Below are 20,733 nucleotides of genomic sequence, written 5' to 3'. Positions count from 1 at the left end.
GTTTATCGCAAGGTACAACCTTACGAATAGCCCCACCATGGAACAATTTTAGGTGTTGCTTCATTGAGGTAGTAGCATAGCTGTAGAAATCCGGTTTCCCACAACTCAGCACCGTCTTGCACTGATTGTAGGTCACCTTCTGTGCACATGCTTTTGGTACTCCCTCAACAGTGGTAAATAACCTCCACATCCAAGTTTCACGGTGAGAACTAGTAGTAGGGACTTCCACTACCTCATCCTCTTCATCCTCTTCATCACTCTCCTCTGTATCCTTGCGCTTGTTCCCCTCTGCAGGCCCTCAGGGAGGTGTTGGTGGTGGAGGGGATAGGGGTGCTGCTGAGACAGCAGTAGCACCAGCAGCAGCCATGGATGCCATCAGGACAGCTGTTTCAAAGAGCAAGAGCAATCCAATGCAACAAGGAGCAGTCTCTGTCCTGGAAGCCCAAAAATAGAATAAGGAGAAGCTTTGGGGTGTGGCCTTTTATAGGGGTACTGGGACGTGCTTCACGGACACCCACACTGGCCTAGGACACTACGAACACCAAGAAATTGCTCATAAAATTCCAAAAAGAATGCAGATCGCCAGTGACGTATTGTGGGAGATGTGCAAGGGTGAACTCTCCCATGAGAATACCTTGGAGTGCTGAAAAAGACACTTTTTAGGTGTCCAGGGGCCCAGACAGTGTCCGGTACACTTAGCACGGGTGCGGTCACATGATGACGTCGAGGACACATTGGCGAATGGGGCGGCTGTCCGTAGGACACCAAATGCCCGGGGTCAGGTCTACGGATGCGTGCGGGTGTTCTACGGACAGTGTTCCAGTCCTCGAATAATTAAAAGTGCGACACACGTGTGGAGGACAGTTGCGGAAAGGCACGATGTTCGTAGGGGCAAGGGTGTGCTACGCATGCACATGGGTGTTCTACGGACAGTGTTCAGGTTACCGACCAAAATAAATGTGCGTCACAACTTTGCAGACAGGCGGACGGCCTACGTGTTCTACGGACATAGGGCCTCATTACGACCCTGGCGGAAAGGGGTTTGCGGCAGCGTTAGCTGCGCCAACCCCTTTCCGCCAATTCCGAGTTCCCTTTCCGCCATGGCGGATTTTACACCTGCTTTTAGCAGGTGTAAAAAACCATGGCGGAAACGGACCTTGGCGTTAATTACGCCACCGTAATTTACGGTGGCGTAATTAACGCCTTCCCCACTCCCATTATGCCCTATGGGGCAAAAATGGGAATGGGGAAGGGTAAATGGGGATTGGGGATTTACCGCCCCGCCAAGGTCGGAATGGGGCGGTAAATCCCCTTACCGCCATGGCGTAAACGTAGTTTACGCCATGGCGGTAAAGTCACGGCCCTGGCGGTAACTTACCGCCAGGGTCGTAATGAGGCCCATATTCTTCCTGGTTACGGACAATGCGAAGAGGGGAAATGTTCTTAGGACACTTTATTTTGCATAGCTACGAACATACAGATGTCTTTAGTGTTCTGCAGACACCCCCCATTTTCACTACGGCATATTCAAACAGGTATAGTGTCCTTAGAACACCCCCATTTTGGTTAATTACGGACAGGCGGACATCTTGTGTGTCCTAAGGATACTTCCATCTTCATTGAGGACAGTGCAATCAGGTATAGTGTCCTTAGGACACCCCCATTTTGGTTAGTTACAGACAGGTGGACATCTTGTGTGTCCTAAGGACACTTCCATTTTGATTGCCAACAATAGGAACAGGTATAGTGTCCTTAGGACACCCCCATTTTGGTTAGTTGAGGACATCCCGTAAAGCTGCGCTGTCCGCGTACACCTTAACTGCCTTTTTAAAAAAAATAAGACACAGAGGAATATACTAACAACACACTTAATATTTTATTATTGTATAAACTATAAAAATTAAGAAAAAGAAGGGGAAGTAGAAACGGATACAAATACAGGGGAATTAGGGGTTTGCACATGATGGATGGTAGGGGAGGAAGGGAGTGAAGTCTCATTGTAACATTTTTGTTGCTGGGGAGTTTTTGGGGATTGTTGAGTGGGACATGGAGAGGGGGTACAGGTACATGTGGGACCGTGATATTTAATTTTTTCTCTTATATGGTCCTCCACACAGTTTTTTAAAACAATCAAAATTTTCATTAACAGGTTCATTGTTCGCTCCATTCGCTGCAGAGGATTTTCTAACATCTCTGTTGTTATATTATTTTGATTGTCTGTATGGTCTGTTTAAAAAAAATGTGTTAAGTACAAATAAAGGGATGGTTATAGACCATTAATTGGCTTTTATAGAGAAGTGTAGTGTCTACCATTAGTATCACTGTCTTCACTCATTGCCTCCCGAGGAACATTTACTTCCAGCCATTCCAAAGTACTAGACATTTCTGTGTAAAAAAAAGAAATATTAGTTTTAGTGTACCTAATACAGAAAGTTTATAAATATATACAATAAATGTAGTGTACTCCATAGTTTCTTAATAAGTTTTGTTGTTACTGCTGCGTAGGTGTCCTGTTGATTTGTGCTGTGGAATTTCTGTGAGGTAATTCTGTTGGTGGCATATTTAATGTGTTTTGGTACATTCCACTATGTTGCATATTCTATGTAATTGGACTGTTACTGTCTTATATAGACAGTTTCAGTTCTTATTTATTATTGAATGTAATTTATTTATGTGCTGCTTTTTGGAAATGTTGAGCGTTTTTTTGGTTGATATAACAATGTAAAATACCCCTTGAGTTTTTGGATAGTGTTGATGTTGTCCGAGTCCCTCCGCGAAAAGGCGCATGGTCCCCAGACATCAGACCCACTAGCGCAGGGAGGGGGTTCAGTATGTTGTATGTTATATGTATATAAACTAAGGGCATCCTAGTAAACATTTATCAAATTTACATTATCTATATATCTATTTTCAGTAAAAAAATGTTGCTATAGGAACGTTATGGTTAAGTTGTGCTACTAAAAACCTATGATGTCCTAGGTGTTAGCCTTAGCAGTGCAGGGTGGTGGCGCGAGTTATGGTTGCTTAACTTACCATAACTGGTGAATTTAAGGGTTTTTTCGGTTTTACTTGGAACCATAACGTCCCTGTAACAAAGTTTTTTTCACTGAATTTCATAGGTTTTTAGTAGCGCAACTTAACCCTCACGTCCCTTTAACAAAGTTTTTTTCACTGAATATATATATATAGTTTTGGCTGAATTTCAATCTTTCAACATGATTAAAATACATTTACAACATTTGTCTTAGCACCATAATAAAACATTTTGACTTCAATACAATAAAACAATTTAAAATGCTCTCTTAATCATTACATAAACTACGAGACTATCGCCACATCCTTAAACCCAATTCCAACCTTAGTTGCTTGTAGAGTTCATGGGTTAATTTAATTTAGATACTCGCTATCTCAATTGCTTCTGAACATCTAATAGATGCTAAAACCAATATGCCATGTTCCCCACTAAAAATCATCGCCCAGGACTTTTCCTCTGATACCTCATTAAAATTCTCAAAATATGTTTTCAAATATAATTGCCTTGGTGCACTGAATTTCGAGCAGGTTGTAGTAAAATGCCTTAGTGTTTCCTCCTCTGTTTCACAAACATAACAGGACTTTGATTCCTCTGTTCCTTTCAGCCTCGTTCCACTTATTTCCCTTGTTAGCTACAAGTTTAGTCAAAGTTTTAAAAAGCCTCTTCTAATTTATTCACGTGGAAAGCGCCATAAATTCTTTGGCAGGGAATTCAATGCTCTGGTTTGTAGACCTAATTCTTATTTTATATTTATGAATTGGCGATCAATGATGTCGTCTTCTATGTTAAATCCTGTTAATCTACTCAATCGTATTGCATGTGGGTGTGAATGCAATGTGAGATTGTTCTACGCAAAATGTACCTGAGCCATTGCAATCGTATGAGGATTAACAGTCTGGGTTGAAATATAAGAGTTAGTAATTTCCTTTAGAGGGGGCGGTTTTGGCGATATCACCGATTACAAGGGATTAAATAATCTAGAACAACCCCTCTCTCGCATTTTCATTGCTTCTTTGAGCTTGGCCCCCACCACCAAGGCAGTGTCCGAAATATCCAAGAAGGATATTAGTTGATCCACCAGACAATCAATATAAGCGGGAGGGGAGTGGGCGGTACTTGGCGACTGTACAATCTCTACCGCCTTATTTTACACTACCGCCTCCTTTACATTTATGACCCAATGTCTTGGTTGAGTTGTGGCGCCGCCATGGTCACAGTTGTATGTATGTATGTATGTATGTATTTAGTTTTTATATAGGTTAATAGTTATAGTTGGTTAATGAGGCTTGAATAGGCTGTTCACGTGTGGCATAAACAGTCTGTCTTAAGACCTTTTGTACTAAACCCCCTCCTTCTTTCCGCACCGGCATGACTGTTTCCGGGGTATAAGCATACAACATGAGGGATTTATTAAATGTACAACAGGTAAACAGACGTACCCCTAAGCGTCTTATTAAGCCAAACAAGCTAGCCCCTCACAGGCGATATTCTTCCAAGGCCCTAAACCTGCCACTCTGCCAAACAGTGCACTCCCAGTGCACTCTCACGACTGCGCAACACCTGGGTGTGTGCGGCCAGGAGATGAAATGCAGATCTTTAACTCTGGGTGGAGATTAAGTCCCAATTGAAATAGAAACAGCAGTTTTCTCTTTTGAAAAGCTAGAATGTCACAAGATGAAATGCAAGGTCTGTGCTGAGCACTGTCACTGGCACCAACGCGTAAACGCAGATCCAAGAACGGAGAGGATAATTCTCAAAGCCTCCAGCAAGGGATTAGGCCAGCCAGCCAACACAGTGCACTCTCAGTGCACTCTCATGAGTGCGCGTGCCGCCAGGGGCTTAAATTCAGATCTTCAAGTCTGGGCGGAGTTTAAGGCCCAATTGAAATAAAAACAGCAGTTTTCTCTTTAAAAAGCTAGAGAGTCAAAAGATGAAAAACAAGGTCCGTGTTCAGCACTGTCACTGGCACCAACAAGTAAACACAGTTCCAAGCGAGAGAGAATAATTCTCTTATCCTCCAGCAAGGGGATTGGGCAGCAGCCAGGGGTTAGGGCAGAGGGCTAGAGCAGCCAGCCAAACAGTGCACCCCCAGGGCACTTCCACTGTATTTTGCTCCATGGTGTTGTCCCTGTTGATAGGACTGCATGGGACCTCTCTCAGATGAATTTGTAGGCCTTCCTGCGTGACCCCCCACATTAATGGTTGCACTCGCTGTGAATCAACGGATGCATGGCTACCTAACATGATTCACGTGTGTTGCGATCACAAGGCCCAGTAGTGTAGATCAAACCCTTAAAGAAACTCTGGCTCCTGTACCATCACAACAATTTGTTTTACAGGATATACGTATTTTTTCCGCCCCCACTACACAACAAGACCACATTGTGTCCAAAGAATGAATAGATAGAGCAGAATTCTAGCATAAGGGGGAAACCGGAGAGTTAAGGGTTCTTCCTTCAAGGCACCTCTAAATTAATATATGGGAGACAGCAGTGCTAGTCCTGAAAACTCCCCCAAAAGACACACTTCATCTTAAGATACCTTATCAAATAAGGTCCTGCAGCGGCAGCAGCTCACCGAGCCCCATCACAAGGCAGCAAGTCAACAGAGAGGGGACTGGCACAAAACACTATCAAACACCCTCATCTTTGAGCACTGGACCTTCACCACCAAATAGACAAACCAACAGAAACTTCTCACTACAGGAGTCAAAACATATGACACCTTTCATCACGAAGCTGCACCCAACCACCAATCTTCACGCGACCTAAGTCAACCAACAAGACCCCAAAAAGAACCAGCCCAGCCTTTTTGATGACAGATTCAACAACCCCAAACCTTTGTAACTCCATCCCAAAGGAAGGAATACCCTTTCCAATTGCTTTCAACACAAAGCATTCTGAAAGCAAATGAGGGAATCAGATACCTCCTCATCAATGCCCTCTCTATTGCCAAACATTGTTTTGGCACCTATGATCTCGCCTGTGAGTACATAATACAATTGCTATTCATCACAGAAGCCTGGCTTTCAGAGGGCTATGCATGGTTATACATTAGTACCGGGCAAGGGACAATCAGATAGTAAAAATCAATCTGATTGGCCATCGCTGACTCGAAAGTCGCCAGAGAAAGATTTGCCTGTATGGTTCGGAGTTACGTGTCCCTCAAAGTTCCATCTCTTTCTACGTTTGGCTGCCATGGAAAGGGAAAAGGGACTACGTGTAGTCCCTTCTCCCCGAACCATGACGGCCATTTTATTTGCATTTTTTATGCTCGAGTTGAGAAACTGTTTCCACACCGTTTCTCCACTTGAGTAAAAATATTAATAGTAATTTAACCCGGGGGGGGGGTCGCTTGGACTTGTAGCTCTCTCCCCGGGGTCATTACCCAACCAGTAATGTCCCTCCTCCTCAGGTTATATTACTATTAGTGTTAAACGGGAAATAATATTGTGCCTCCTTCTGCTGTATATTGGCCTAAGCGACCCCCCCCTGGGGTTAAATTACTATTAATATTTTTACTAGCTCTGCGAAGAAAACCGCGTTGCAAAGTTCTGATTTTAGATTTAGACTTCGCCGCCATTTTAGGATCATCCGCCATTTTGATATCTGTTCATATGTCATTCTGCGTTCTAAAATGGTGGACTGTGTTTCCAACTTGTAACCATGCTTTCCCGACCTTTGTGCCTAGTTAATGGTTAGACTGTCCGAGTGCCGAATGTTTAGACTAGGTAATGAGACCTTGTCCCGAACATGACTTGTGGTCTAAGGATTGTCTGCACTAACAAGCCTCATCCACGAACACACATTAAGGACAATGTAATGTAAATGTCGAGCGTGGACACTGGCAGAACTGCATTGTGAAGGGATATGTGCTAAGGCTTACTCCTAAATCCAGGAATACACTTTGCCATTGTAACTTGTTGGAAATGCAAACCAATGTAATCCATGTGCATATTATTTTATGAACTATATGTGAACTCGGCACAAACTCTAGACCGCAGATTATTAACCTGTAGAGGGGCTGGACAATATTACTGAAATGTATAAAAAGCCGGATGTCTAGATGTCCAGTACCTCTCTCTCCTCACTCTGACGGGCTGGTACTCATTGTGATGTATTGAGGGCCAGATAGCTATCTGTATTTCTGTTTCTTTGTAACTGTACAGTAGAATAAAGATCTGTGAATCTTAATATCCCGTGTTTGGTGTATTTCCTTTTGTGGTACTCAGCCTCGACATTTCCTTGCTTTTACAGATGGCACCCGAATAGGGACCCTCAAGATTGATGCCATCTAATTGAAGGTTGATGCGGCTATCGGACCGGGATCGGACGGTGAAAAAGGGGGGCCCTTTCTTGGATGAGACGCGATACCTCAACAGTACTGCGCGACCCGATCCCTGGATGGTGAGCCCGCGGTCCGAGACGGCATCTTCACGAGGGTCCATATATCGAGGTGGGCAGTTTTGCCGAAATCACCAACCACGAGGGTCCTTAGTTGTCCCTAGTTATCCGATCGGATCTCCTTTAGTTCTTTGATCAGGTGAGTCATGACCCGATTCTTAAGTATACTGATAATTTGTTTTGGCGTATTGTACTTGCGAGCACAATTGTTGACCAGGTAATACCAGGAATCTGATATGCCTGAGAAATTGTCTGCCGGCTTTAGGGCATTATTCTGCAGTGATAGACAATATTTGGAATTTAGCCATCCGGCGCCACAGGAGGGGTCGCCAGCTTGTACTATGTACTGTAAGCATGGCATTGGTAGAATAGTGTTTAATGATATTTGGCACAGACAAACTAGACATACTTCCGAACTTCAGTGGCAATCAATGGTAGCTTTGAGATTCCTTGTATAGAATATTTAGAGTCTATATTGTTAAAGAAAAAAGCTAGACGTGCAGCATTTGATGTATTACAAAATTGGAAGAAAGAAGCTATGCAGCAATTTAAAAGTAGAGAGAAACATGCGCGCCATCATATGTCCAACGCCGAAAAAGCGTTGTTGTATGATCAAAGTAAACAATCCGAGTCAGTTGGAAATATGGATAGGGCTTTTCAACTTGGTATTCAGAAAATATATCCATTTAAAGATTTTCATGTGTCTGATGAATTAATTGACAAACTTCTAAATGAACGAAGGCCTGGTGCCACTGCGCCACCTGTGTATGTACCTATTCCTGTTGTTTTACCTCTTCCTGCTGTTGTTCCTCCTCAGGTAGATTTGTCTTCTGCACCAGTGATTGCACCTTTGTTACCGATTGTACAAGATGTGTCTACTCTTCCTTTTTCCGAGTGATTGTGGCCCACTTGTGGTGATAAGGGACCAGAATCAAAAAATTGTAACTCGTAATACTGTGTCTGAAGAGAGAAAGTGCGATTTGACAGCCTGGGCTAGACAGTGCATGGAGAAGGGTGAACAATCTGATGTTTTTGCCACACTCTCTAATTTAGAAAGTTTTCCTGAGAAAAATGTTTTTATCGCAAGGATGGGAATTCATTTATCTGTAATGTGGAACAGACTGGATGATGTAGATCTCTCACAAGGATTGAGGGATCTGAATGTTTTAGCATATTCAAGCGATACTGCGGAGAAAGTATATGAGCACATCGAGATGGTTTTAGAGTATAGAAGGGAGTTGGAAGGTTACGGAATGAAGAAATTGATGGTGATAGTTTGAATGCTATTTTCATACAGAAACGGTTCCTTCCTTGTTTTAAGTCGATGAGTGAGGAAACACAAGTTTGCACAAAAGATGTGATTAGATGTATTTCAGACATGTCGATATCTCCCTTAGAAGTATATGACACGTATAGTCAGTAAACGCCAGAAATGCAGAGGAAAGTGATACAGGTTAGGGTAGAATACCTGCAGGATGAATGTATAAAAAGAAAGATTTGTTGTCCCGCATAATTATTGAATATCTGTAAGAGAGCTTTTTCGTCTGATACTCCTTCAGCTGCCTTAGCGCTTGATTTAGCTCTGTTGCTCAGTACGCGTTCAGAGTTTCCTATCTCTCAGTTGCCTATGAGAGAGGTTCCGCCGACATTTGTCCCAAAAGTTGAGGTTCCAGCTAATGCCGCAGTAGGTACAGCTGCTTATGACATTCCTGCACATTATGTATCACAGTTTGTTCACGTCCCGTTCTCAAGACAGGAAGTGAACACCATCAGACAATCCATCCCAGATATTAGGAAGAATCCGACAGGGTTATATAAAGAGATAGAATCTGAACTGCAGTCATCAGTATTTACTCTGAGTGATATAGATTTGTTATTTCTCGTGCTCCTACCCATTGATTTGTGGAAACAGATTAGGACTGTAGACGATATACCAGGGTTAGGGGACACATGGGACAATATGGTTAGAGAAGATAGAGATAGACCAGCTGGCGAGAGACCATCACAAGTAATACTGACTTTGCCTGATAAAATTGTGACGAAACTAAAAGCCATAATTCCTGAGAGAAGGATTGTTTGGGACAAACTTACTGCTTGTGTCCAAGGGAAGTCTGAGGGTGCTACTGAGTTCTTTAATCAGTTTGAACAAGTGTTTTCAGATTTCAGTGGACAAGACTTGAGCACAGAGTCTGGAAAACAACTATTTGTAGACAAATTTGTGCGTGGATTTATCCCTGACATGCAGTCGCAAATTATGACTTCTGAGAGCGCTTGGCAGGCTAAGTCTCAGTCTGAAGTATTGCATATGGCTCAGTACTATAGAAAAACGAGTCAATAATGAAAAAGAAAGAATTGAAAAGACAAAAGGAGACCTGAAAACTAAAGTTCTATTACAACAGATTGTTAGAGGTCCTAGAGGGGGTAATACACAGTTTCAGGGACAGTATGCTCCACAGGGTAATGTGCCGTTGGGTCCTGTGCACGTGAACCAATGTGCTTATTGCAGACAAGAGGGTTATTGGCAAGCACAATGCCCGATCCTCCAGCAGAGGTCGAATAACACATTTGGTACCATGGGTAGACGATCCAGAGGCCGCCCTGGGGCAGGAGTCCTGGTAGAAGCCAGTTTTCTCAAAATGTAAAGTCTTTTTCACAGGACAATCAGTCACCGAGTGTGGATAATAGAAACATTTTTGATCATCCTTCTACTGCATATCTCTCTGAAGACCTACCTTTTGATGACATTTTGTTTCGCTAGGATTGCTCGAAGCAGGGTTTGGAACCGACGCCTATTCCCGTTAATCAGAAAGGTCCCTATGTTGAAATGATAGTGGGAAATAGGAAACATCTATTCTTGATAGATACAGGAGCACAGAAGTGTTCCATTGACCATTCACGGGTTCCAAAAATTCCACTGTCAGGGCAAACCAAGGTTTCTGTAGGGTTTTCTGGTACCCCAGTAGTTTGTCCAGTTTCTTCGCATTTACCGATTACACTGGGTCCATTCACGGATCACTGTCCATTTCTTTTGACAACAAACTGGAGAGAATTTGTTGGGGTTGCATCTGTTGAACGAATGAAATGCGGTAATTCATTGTTCTTCGGACGGAGTGCGTTTGACGATTTCACCACAGCTCCTGACTAAACCTTTGCCGCCAGAATTTAGTGATGTTCAGGAGTGTTTATGAGCGATTGATGACAATGATGTAAAAGCAAGAGGAAATATTGAGGCTGAGTACCCCAAAAGGAAATACACCAAACATGGGGCTTATAAAGATTCATAGATCTTTATTCAAACAACTGTACAGTTCATAAAGAAACAAAGTATGTGATATCTATTTGGCCCTCAGTACATCACAGCGAATACCAGCCCTTTCGGTGTGAGAAGTGAGAGCTACTGCACCTCTAAACATTACATCTTTTATACATTTTCCAATCGTAATGTCCAGCCCCTCTGCAGGTTAATAATTCTCGGTCTAGGGTTTGTGCCGAGTTCACCTCTAGTTTATCCAACTATATGCACGTGGATTATTTCCAGTTTGTACAACAACAAGTCACAATGGCAACAGTGTATCTTCGAATTTAACATTAAGCCTTAGTACACGTCCTATACAATGTAGTTCAACAAGTGTTCATGTTTAGTATTTAAACAACATTGTATTTGATGTATGTCTGTAGATCGGACTTGTTGGCGGGGGTAATCCTTGATCTACAGGTCAAATGTAGTACAAGGTCTCATTACACAACCCTAACATTTGGCCTACGGGCAGTTTAGACATTAACTTTGCACGAAGGTCAGGACGGCTAGGTTACAAGCGGGAAAACACTGTCCACCATTTTAGAACACAGAGTGACTTTGAAACAAAAATCAAAATGGCGTGTGGACCTAAAATGGCGGCTAGGTCGATCTATGGTCGGAAACTTGCAACGTGGATTTCTTCGCAGAGCGACTGGGCTTAGGCCAATATAAACAATAAAGGAGGCACGATATGATATCCCGTTTAACAATGATCTTGGTGTTCTACAAATTGAGCCTGTTAAGATCAATTTGAAACACGGAGTACAGTTGTCACGTATTGCTCAGTATAAGATTTCGGTTGATGGTGAGCAAGCTTTGAAGTGTATAGTCTCTGATTTTGTACACCGCGGGGTAATTGAGGAAATTGCAGGTAGTTTGTGCAATAGTCAGAATTTGGCTGTGTATAAGAAAGGCGATAATGCAATTCCTTTTCGTTTCATCATTGATTTACGCGCTATCAATAAGATTGTTGCTCCACAATTTTCCTTTGTGCCTGATGTAACAACGATACTAACTATGATCCCAGCTTCTGCTACTCATTTTAGTGTTGTAGATCTTAAGAATGCTTTCTTTAGCATTCCTATACACAAGGATAGCAGATATCTGTTCGCGTTCAACCTAGGGGGACGGTCGTTTACATTCACCCGTGCGCCACAGGGGTACATGGAAAGTCTGAGCATTTATAGTAAGGCTTTGAAAGAGCAGCTTGATACACTCGGATTGCCTACCACTTGTACATTGCTTCAATACGTAGATGATCTTCTTTTAGCTGCTGACTCAGAAAGTGCCTGTAAGGAGGGCACCGGTTTGTTGCTTATTCACTTAGCCAAATATGGACATAAAGCTTCACTCAAAAAGTTTCAATATTGTCGACAGGAGGTCGCCTATTTAGGCTATCTTCTGTCAAAGGAGGGAAGAAGGTTGATGCCTGAACGGATTAAAATCATTTCTAGCATGTCTGTCCCAAATACACAGAAGGAAGTCAGAGCCTTGATAGGAATGGCTTCTTGCTGTAGGCAGTGGATCTCAAACTTTTCCTTAGTGATTAAACCAATGTTGGCTCTGACAAAGAAGGACATTTCTTTGCCATTGCCGTGGAACTTGGAACACCAGCAAGCGTTTAATCTGCTCAAGACTGCACTGTGTTCAGCACCAGTTTTGGGCACACCAAATTATGAAAAGGCCTTCGAGTTGTATGTGCATGAACGTGATGGATGTGCTTTGGCTGTATTAACGCAGGAACATGGAGGGAAGAATAATTTGTGCGGCTACTTTTCTTCCGCCCTTGATCCTGTTGTATGCGCTTTGCCAAGATGTTTGAGAGCTGTCGCTGCTGCTGCGTCTGTAAAACAGAGCGAGTGTATGGTCCCAGGCCATGCTTTAACCTTGTTGGTACCTCACTCTGTAGATGTTCTAATAAACAGAACACAAACGCAACACCTCACCTCCGCACGATTAACGAGATACGAATTGATCTTGTTCGCACCGCACATTAAAATTCAGAGGTGTTGTGTATTGAATCCGGCTGAACTTTTACCTTTCCCGTAAGATACCGCTTGCAGTGACGAAGTGTCACATGACTGCCTTTACACCACAGAGCAAGAGACTAAAGGCAGGAATAACCTGAAAGATACTCCTTTGAACGACCCACAACGGGAGCTGTTTTGCGATGGCTCCTGTTTCAAACTTCCGGATGGTACATCCACGGCTGCTTATGCCATCACCACATTGAGCACGATTGTGGAAACCAAGAGAATCACGCATAACTCTGCGCAGGCCTCAGAGATTATTGCATTGACTCGAGCTTGTGAACTTTCCGAAGGGCTTAGAGTGAACATATATACTGATAGTCAGTATGCTTTTGGGGTAGTTCACAATTTCGGTAGACTTTGGGCAGAACGAGGTTTCTTGACCTCACATGGAACAAAGATCCCATATGGCTCCTTGATAGTGCGGTTACTTTCAGTGCTTGCACTCCCCACTCAGTTAGCGATCATGAAATGCACAGAGCATCAGAAAATCATAAATGATGTAGGAGAAGGGAATGCTTTCGCTGACCAGATAGCCAAACAGACTGCCACTTTTCTCTATTCAGAAATGTACACTGCAAGCGAAGCCACAAATATTTGTAGCATAGATGAAGGTATTGACTCTGCAAAGAATATCCAAGCCGATGCCTAGAAGAAACTAAGCAATGGGCTGAGGGTTTGGCGAGGTTGGATGATGACGGGTGTTGGGTGGATAAGTTAGAGGGAAAATGGAGGCTGCCAGACGCGTACATTACAATGATGGTCGCAATGGCTCATGGGCCCACCCACATCTGTGCAAGGAAAGTGTGCAAAATGTTAGAAAATGTCTGGGTGAACGATAAAATCTCAAAAACAGCTGAGCATTTTGTCCAAAGTTGCATGATCTGTCTACAGCATAATATGGGAAAGGGTACATCGACACAAAGGGGTAGTTTTGGTCCACCTTCTGTCCCCTTCAAAGTCATCCACTTTGATTTCATTGAAATGGAGTGATGTAATAATCTCAAGTACGTCTTAGTTGTTATTTATGCTTTTAGTAAATGGGTTGAAGCCTTTCCTGTGAAAGACGCTACAGCAATGACAACAGCGAAAACCATGCTTAAGGAATATTTTCCTAGGTTTGGTTTGCCAAGGGTCATCTGGTCAGACAATGGTCAACATTTTATCGCTGTTGTAATTGGGCAGATATGTGCGGGATTACAGATCGATAAACAGTTCCATTCGGCTAGACATGCTCAGAGTGCTGGATTGGTACAAAGACATAATGGAATTTTGAAGAACAAGCTCGCTAAGACGTGTGCAGGCACCAAATTGAAATGGCCGGATGCCTTACCGATAGTGTTGTTGTCTATGCGTACCACCCCACAGACTAGGGGTGGTAAGGGTACCTAAGACTAGGCTCTCCCCCTATGAGGTGGTTATGGGTAGGCCAGCTAACATTTTGAATGTTCCCAAGCCCCAGGCCTTGAGGGATATTGAACATGTACTTCTTTCTGGCAACTGTGACCGGTAAACTAAAAATCTGTATTTGATTTTCCAACAGGTGCGAGAAGCCCTTCCAGTAAAGTACGAGGGGCCAGGTCACAGCATCCAACCAGGCAGTGGGTGCTCGTGAAAGCATTTGAACGAGCATCCTGTCTCGCACTCCGCTGGAGAGGCCCACACCAGGTTCTTCTGGCCACAAAGACTGCAATCAGGGTGGAAGGGCAAAGGCACTGGATTTATCTGTCGCATGTCAAGAGGATTCCCTTCCCTTTGCCACACGATACTGAAGATACGGAAAATCTTACCTGCTCTGCTCCCAACGATCACGCAGCATTGAGCAGTACTTAGCGTGCTTCAGAGACACTCCCTGAGCCTGTGGGGCCTGGGGAAACAGCCACTTCATCTCCACACTCTCCTACAGATCCTTTTTCACCACTGTTAGGTTCTGTTGTGAATCACCACTTCCATCGGGAAGCAACGACACGTTGTTCGCAGATCATATCGTACCAGGAGTCACAAGGTACAATCTGTGTCCAGGGAGCTAGACTTACTGCACGGTTCGGTTGTGCCACCAGGAAAATCATCGTAGGGCTTGTCATTTGGCCCTATCTTTTGCATACAAAGAATAATTGTTGGCTAGGGATAGGGAAGGACTAGGAAAACACGCGATCAGGAGATCGCCGCAAATGGACTCCAGAGCTTTTCGTTTTGAAGAAACAATGCCTGCTACCGCCTCCACCGGTAGGGAACAAACAAGTGATAGTGTGGTCAGTATGGACAATGGACGATCGAATACATGGTCTCTTAAAACGTATTGTTTTCTTGTAATCATGTTAACCAGTTTCACAATAGTACTTGCTTTGGGATTTTGGTACATGGAGGAAGTACGTCATCTTGAAATTCTTTTGCCCACTGAAAATGTACCCACTGTATCTACACCTTTCGTGCATCTGCACACTCTATCTCCTAGAGACTCTCAGCACAGACAGACTTACCATAATAACACACTACTGCTTATAATGAATGCACCACATGCCATTTTGAACAAGTCTAATTGCTGGGTCTGCTCTCATTTACTGCAACATGGAGACAGGGGTTGGGCTGGTATATTCATCCTTTGCCTCTGACTACTGCATGTTATGCTTCTCTAAGGGCACTATTCTCTGGCCGATGGAATGATAGTATCTCGGGGAATTTTGATGGAACAAATTTGAATGAATTTAAAAAATGAGTTTTAACGCCCCAGGGATGCTCACTTTTCGCAAATAGGAGCAAGCTTAATGTTACTTCTATTAGGCCTTCTGATAGATTGTCTCGACCTTTTCAATCTCTGATCTCTTTCAAGATGGCTCCTATAGGCAATAGGGATGCCACGCCACCTTCCTACACTGTTAACCACAGTCCCGACTCAGTTTCTTTCCACATACAGAGGAATGGTACTCAGTCAATGGGTGATTTCAAGGGTTGCACCAATGTTGCGAACTTGACCAGTGAGGACAGACCTTTGTATGTAGGCGAACCTGTCTACTTCGTTGCGGTAATTAAGCTTTCCCATGGTTACCTAGGGATTGGCAGGGAACCTGTTATTTCGGAATTCTGTTACCAGGGGTATTCATGGCAAGTACTATAGAAATCTCTAAGGCTCATCCAAGGCAGGATGAGAATGGCGATACTTCATCACAAGTTCTGGGTGATGTAGCGAAATCCTTTGTACCTTTCTGGGGACAAATACTAAACTCTGAGGATATCAGAAGACTAGCGAGAGTACTGGAGAAAACTATCAACCGGACCACTGACATACTCTACAACATGACTCTAGAACAGAAAGCGATAAGGTTAGTGGCACTACAGAACCGGATGGCATTAGACGTCATCCTGGCTGAGCGTGGTGGAGTATGTAAATTAGTGGGGTCCGCTTGTTGCGTTTTCGTACCAGATTCCTCCCCAACCATCTTTAAGGCTATACAAAATCTGCACGTCCTTAGTTCAGAAGTGCACGTTCCCGAGGGCAATTGGGATCTTAGCGCTTGGTTCTGGGACTTCTTACGATCTTGGGGATGGAAGCTACTTTCGGTCTTATTGATTATTCTGGGTATTCTGTTGTTCTGCTGTTGCTTTATACAATGTCTTCCTGTCATATGTTCAGTGTTAGGAGGATGTTGTGCTCAGGCTATGGTAACATTAGGACTAAAGGTACGCGCACCAGAAAGAATGACCAATGAATTTGTGCGGAAGGAAATTTCTGTCACAGACCTTATGGCGATCGATATCTCTGATGAGTGTGATTCAGGGTGTATGGACATTGAGACGTGGAGCAACTTGTAAAGTGACTAAAAGCAGTTTAGCACTTGGCTTAGGCCAAAAGGAGGGTTTGTTAAATTCGAAATCATATTGTGCCTCCTTCTGATGTATATTGGCCTAGGCCTAGTCGCTCTGTGAAGAAAACCGCGTTGCAAAGTTCCGATTTTGGATCGACTTTGCCTCCATTTTAGGATCATCCGCCATTTTGATTTCTTTTCATATGTGATTCTGCGTTCTAAAATGGTGGTCTTTGTTTCCAACTTGTAACCAAGCCTTCCTGACCTTTGTGCCTAGTTAATGGTTAGACTGTCCGAGGGCCGAATGTTTAGACTAGGTAATAAGACCTTGTCCCGAACATGACTTGTGGTCTAAGGATTGTCTGCACTAACAAGACTCATCCACAAACACACATTAAGGACAATGTAATGTAAATGTCGAGCGTGGACACTGGCAGAACTGCATTGTGAAGGTATATGTGCTAAGGCTTACTGCTAAATCCAGGAATACATTTTGCCATTGTAACGTGTTGGAAATGCAAACCAATGTAATCCATGTGCATATTATTGTATGAGCTATATGTGAACTCGGCACGAACTCTAGACCGCAGATTATTAACCTGTAGAGGGGCTGGACAATATTACTGAAATGCATAAAAAGCCGAATGTCTAGATGTCCAGTGCCTCTCTCTCCCCACTCTGACGGGCTGGTACTCAGTGTGATGTATTGAGGGCCAGATAGCTATCTGTATTTCTGTTTCTTTGTAACTGTACAGTAGAATAAAGATCTGTGAATCTTTATAGCCCATGTTTGGTGTATTTCCTTTTGTGGTACTCAGCCTCGATATTTCCTTGCTTTTACATTAGTACCCTGGTACAACTTATAGTATTTTTACTCGAGTGGAGAAACGGTTCTATTGCTTTAGTAAGCCACCCCCACAGGCTACAAGAACACGTTTGCCAATCGGCAGTCCAAATGGGGGGAAGGAACTGCACTTGTTCATAAACAAGCCGGTCAAGTGGCACAGCGAGTAGAGCGCTCGCTGTGACATCTGTGCAGAGCCTGCTGACGCAGGTTCGAATCCCGGCAAGGCCAAACTCAGCCTTTCATCCTTCCGAGGTCGATAAATGAGCACCACACACCGTGGGTAATAATAAGCAGCGCTCAGATACCTGAGGGTTCGTAGCGCTATATAAATGCCAAATTATTATTATTATTATTATTATTTATAAAGATTCTATCGACATTAAAATGTCACCTTTTGACAACATCACAGACTGCAAATCACTTCTCCTAAAATGCCCCATCCCATGCACATCGACACTATCCTTCCTCTTCACCTACAGAGAAACTGCTTGCAACCCATCTCTTGCAGACTGCTTGACTGATGCTGTTGCTGACCTTCCATTAGACCACCAGCACCTCACCACACTGTGCGACTTCAATGTCTGGCTAGAAATGGCCAACAAAGCTACAAAGTCACTCTCTGCAAACCTTGGATCATTATCCCACAGACATTTGGTTTGAGGACCCACTCAAGCAGCTTGTCACCCACTGGATGGCATCTTCTGCAATTTAACTCTCACCACTGTTTCCTCCCCAGTCCTCTTACCCTGGAGAGGCCACCTCTCCATCCCACTTCACCCAAGCGCCATTTCTTGCCAAATCATTCAAACCTCTGCCAATTTTAATCAGAACCTGGAAAGACACCAAAGAAAGAGGACATCCTCCTGGAAAAATGTGATGCCTACAAACTCCGTCCCAGAATCAAAAACCATATGAGAACATTAACAACATCCATAAATGGATAACATTGACACTTGTCAACATGGGCCATAAAAACCCTTCAAATTCCCATAAAGGAATACTTCACTGACAGCCTTAATGTCCTCACAAAACTAAACTGAAGGGGCAAGAAAATGTGGATAGGAATTTGCCTTCCAATAGACAAGTTGGCCTGCTATTGACAGCTTCGGATCTACAGAGTGGAAACAAATAAAATCAACAAAAGCACTTTACACACACCGAATATAGTCTGCGCACAAATGTCAAAAGTAAGTCTTCAAAATCATCAACAAATTCAGAGCCTCTACAGCTTTCAACCCTGCATCAACACCATGCCAAGAACTCTGCAACTCCATTGTGACAAACTTCAGTAGCAACACAGCTTCGCCATCAGCCCCAGCACACACAACCTGCAGACACGCCAAAACACTGGTCACTCCAACCCTTACTGCTGCACTCAGGCTGGAATCTGTTGGACAGACAATGCCCACCCCTCTCTGGGAATACAGGAAACCCACTACCAGAGCTCCAGCCCCGAATTGAACTGGCAAGCACATGCACGCCTCACCTCACAGCCTACCTCAGCACAGACTAGCCACAAAGACAAGCTTTGAGCACCTGTTCAGAGCCCCTCTTCATCCCCACCACCCTGAATTCACCATCCACCAATACCAGGCTCTGGTCTGCCGGATACCTGAGCTGATCAGCGACAGCCCTTTCGGACAAGGATACTGAACTGAAAAGTCATCCTGACCTCTGCACATTATACTACACACCACCACTTCCATTCACATATGAAAAGTGACATCTGTTTGCTGTACAGCATTTTGTTCAAATCTATCACTTTCTCTTCTCGTCCACAGTCCTGCAGGACCCAAGTTGATGCTGTGCCCCCTTTTAATAACAGTCTGCAGCCCTGTTTTGTTAGGTTCGTCATGCCAACACTGTGATGTCATTTCACGTGTGGAACGGGCCGGTCTTGTCCAGTGGACTCTTTATGTCTCTAAATCAAGAATGCATATGCCTACAGAAGCCCCTCCATTCCATCTTGCCCGAAGCATGCAGCCCTTCATCCCCTACAGCAGTGGTCTTCAATCACTGGCTCCTCAGATGTTATGGACTACAACTACCATCAGCCCCAGCTAGCAGAGTTAATGGTGAGGGATCATGGGAGTCGAAGTACAAAACATCTGGTAAACTGCAGGTTGCAGACTCCTGCCCTATAGCAATACTTTGCCAGGCTATAAACGCTCATAAGACTCTCATGATGTGTGGTTCCCTGTACCCTGTACCCCTCTCCACTTATTAATTCTTTTTCTATCCTTGGGTCATTCACCAGGTCATACTTCTTAGTTTGCCAACCAGATTTGGGGCAATGACCCTTGCAGCTCCCCTTCTCCATCCTGACAACCCTGTCATTTCATCTGTACGCACTGTCACCTCTCGACTTGGTCCCAGTTTTTAACAGCGTGGCCTTTGGATCTGGACTACTGCAAACAATCCCACATTTTAACTGGCTTCCACACTCCAAGGGTCTGCTTGAGCACAACTCAATCCCATCACGTAATCATCACACACAATAGTGGGGTTCCATTTAACAAACAGAAACACAGACACACTCATGGGGAAAATATTTGAATGCAAGACATGTGCAGAAATGTTAAAGGAAAGGTATGTGTCAAACAGCCTCATTACGAGTATGGTGGTGCGGGAAAAAGGGGCAGTAACAGAATTACTGCCACTTTTCCCGCTCAGCCGTACTACAATTTTGACCCTGGAGTGGGGGATTTACCTCCAGCATCATGCTAGAGGTAAATCCTCCCACTTTCTGCCAACAAATCGGCAAATATTGGTGGAATTACAGTAGTGGTAATTCCGCCGCAGTAATGCTGCCAAAATCCCCAATGGGGACTAACCACAGCAGCACTACTTGTAATCCAGACCGCTATGGGGACAGGGCATGCCTGAATAAGGGTTGTAAACCAATGTTGGTGCCACATTTGGTGGGGTGGAACTGAGGAGAGCAGAGGTGGTGATGTAAAGTTAAAGGACTTCACCCTGCGCGGTGCTGTCAGGAGCCTACACCTGTCATAGGCTGTTTCTACTCTTCTGAGCCCAGAGAAGCTGCTCGTACTCTGGACTGAACATAAGCCACAGACCTAGGAGCACTCATTGGATAAGCCAACAGTTTTGGCTTTTGTGTAGGCCTGTGATAGGCATTTACAAGGCTTTGCCATAATGGCTAAACCTGGCCATACGAGGGCAGCAGCTGGAAAATGATGTGAGTACCTTTGCATATGATGTCACCCGCTATCTAATACCTATGCACAAGCCAAAACTGCTGTTTTTAACAGAACATCGGGGCAAGGCAAGGCGAACATATTGCTTATTAAGGAAGTG

The sequence above is a fragment of the Ambystoma mexicanum genome, chromosome 11, assembly GCF_040938575.1.
Source record: "Ambystoma mexicanum isolate Mex_15411 chromosome 11, UKY_AmexF1_1, whole genome shotgun sequence".
NCBI lineage: Eukaryota > Metazoa > Chordata > Amphibia > Caudata > Ambystomatidae > Ambystoma > Ambystoma mexicanum.
The sequence above is the reverse complement of the archived record's forward strand: the minus strand, read 5'-3'. Positions refer to the sequence as shown.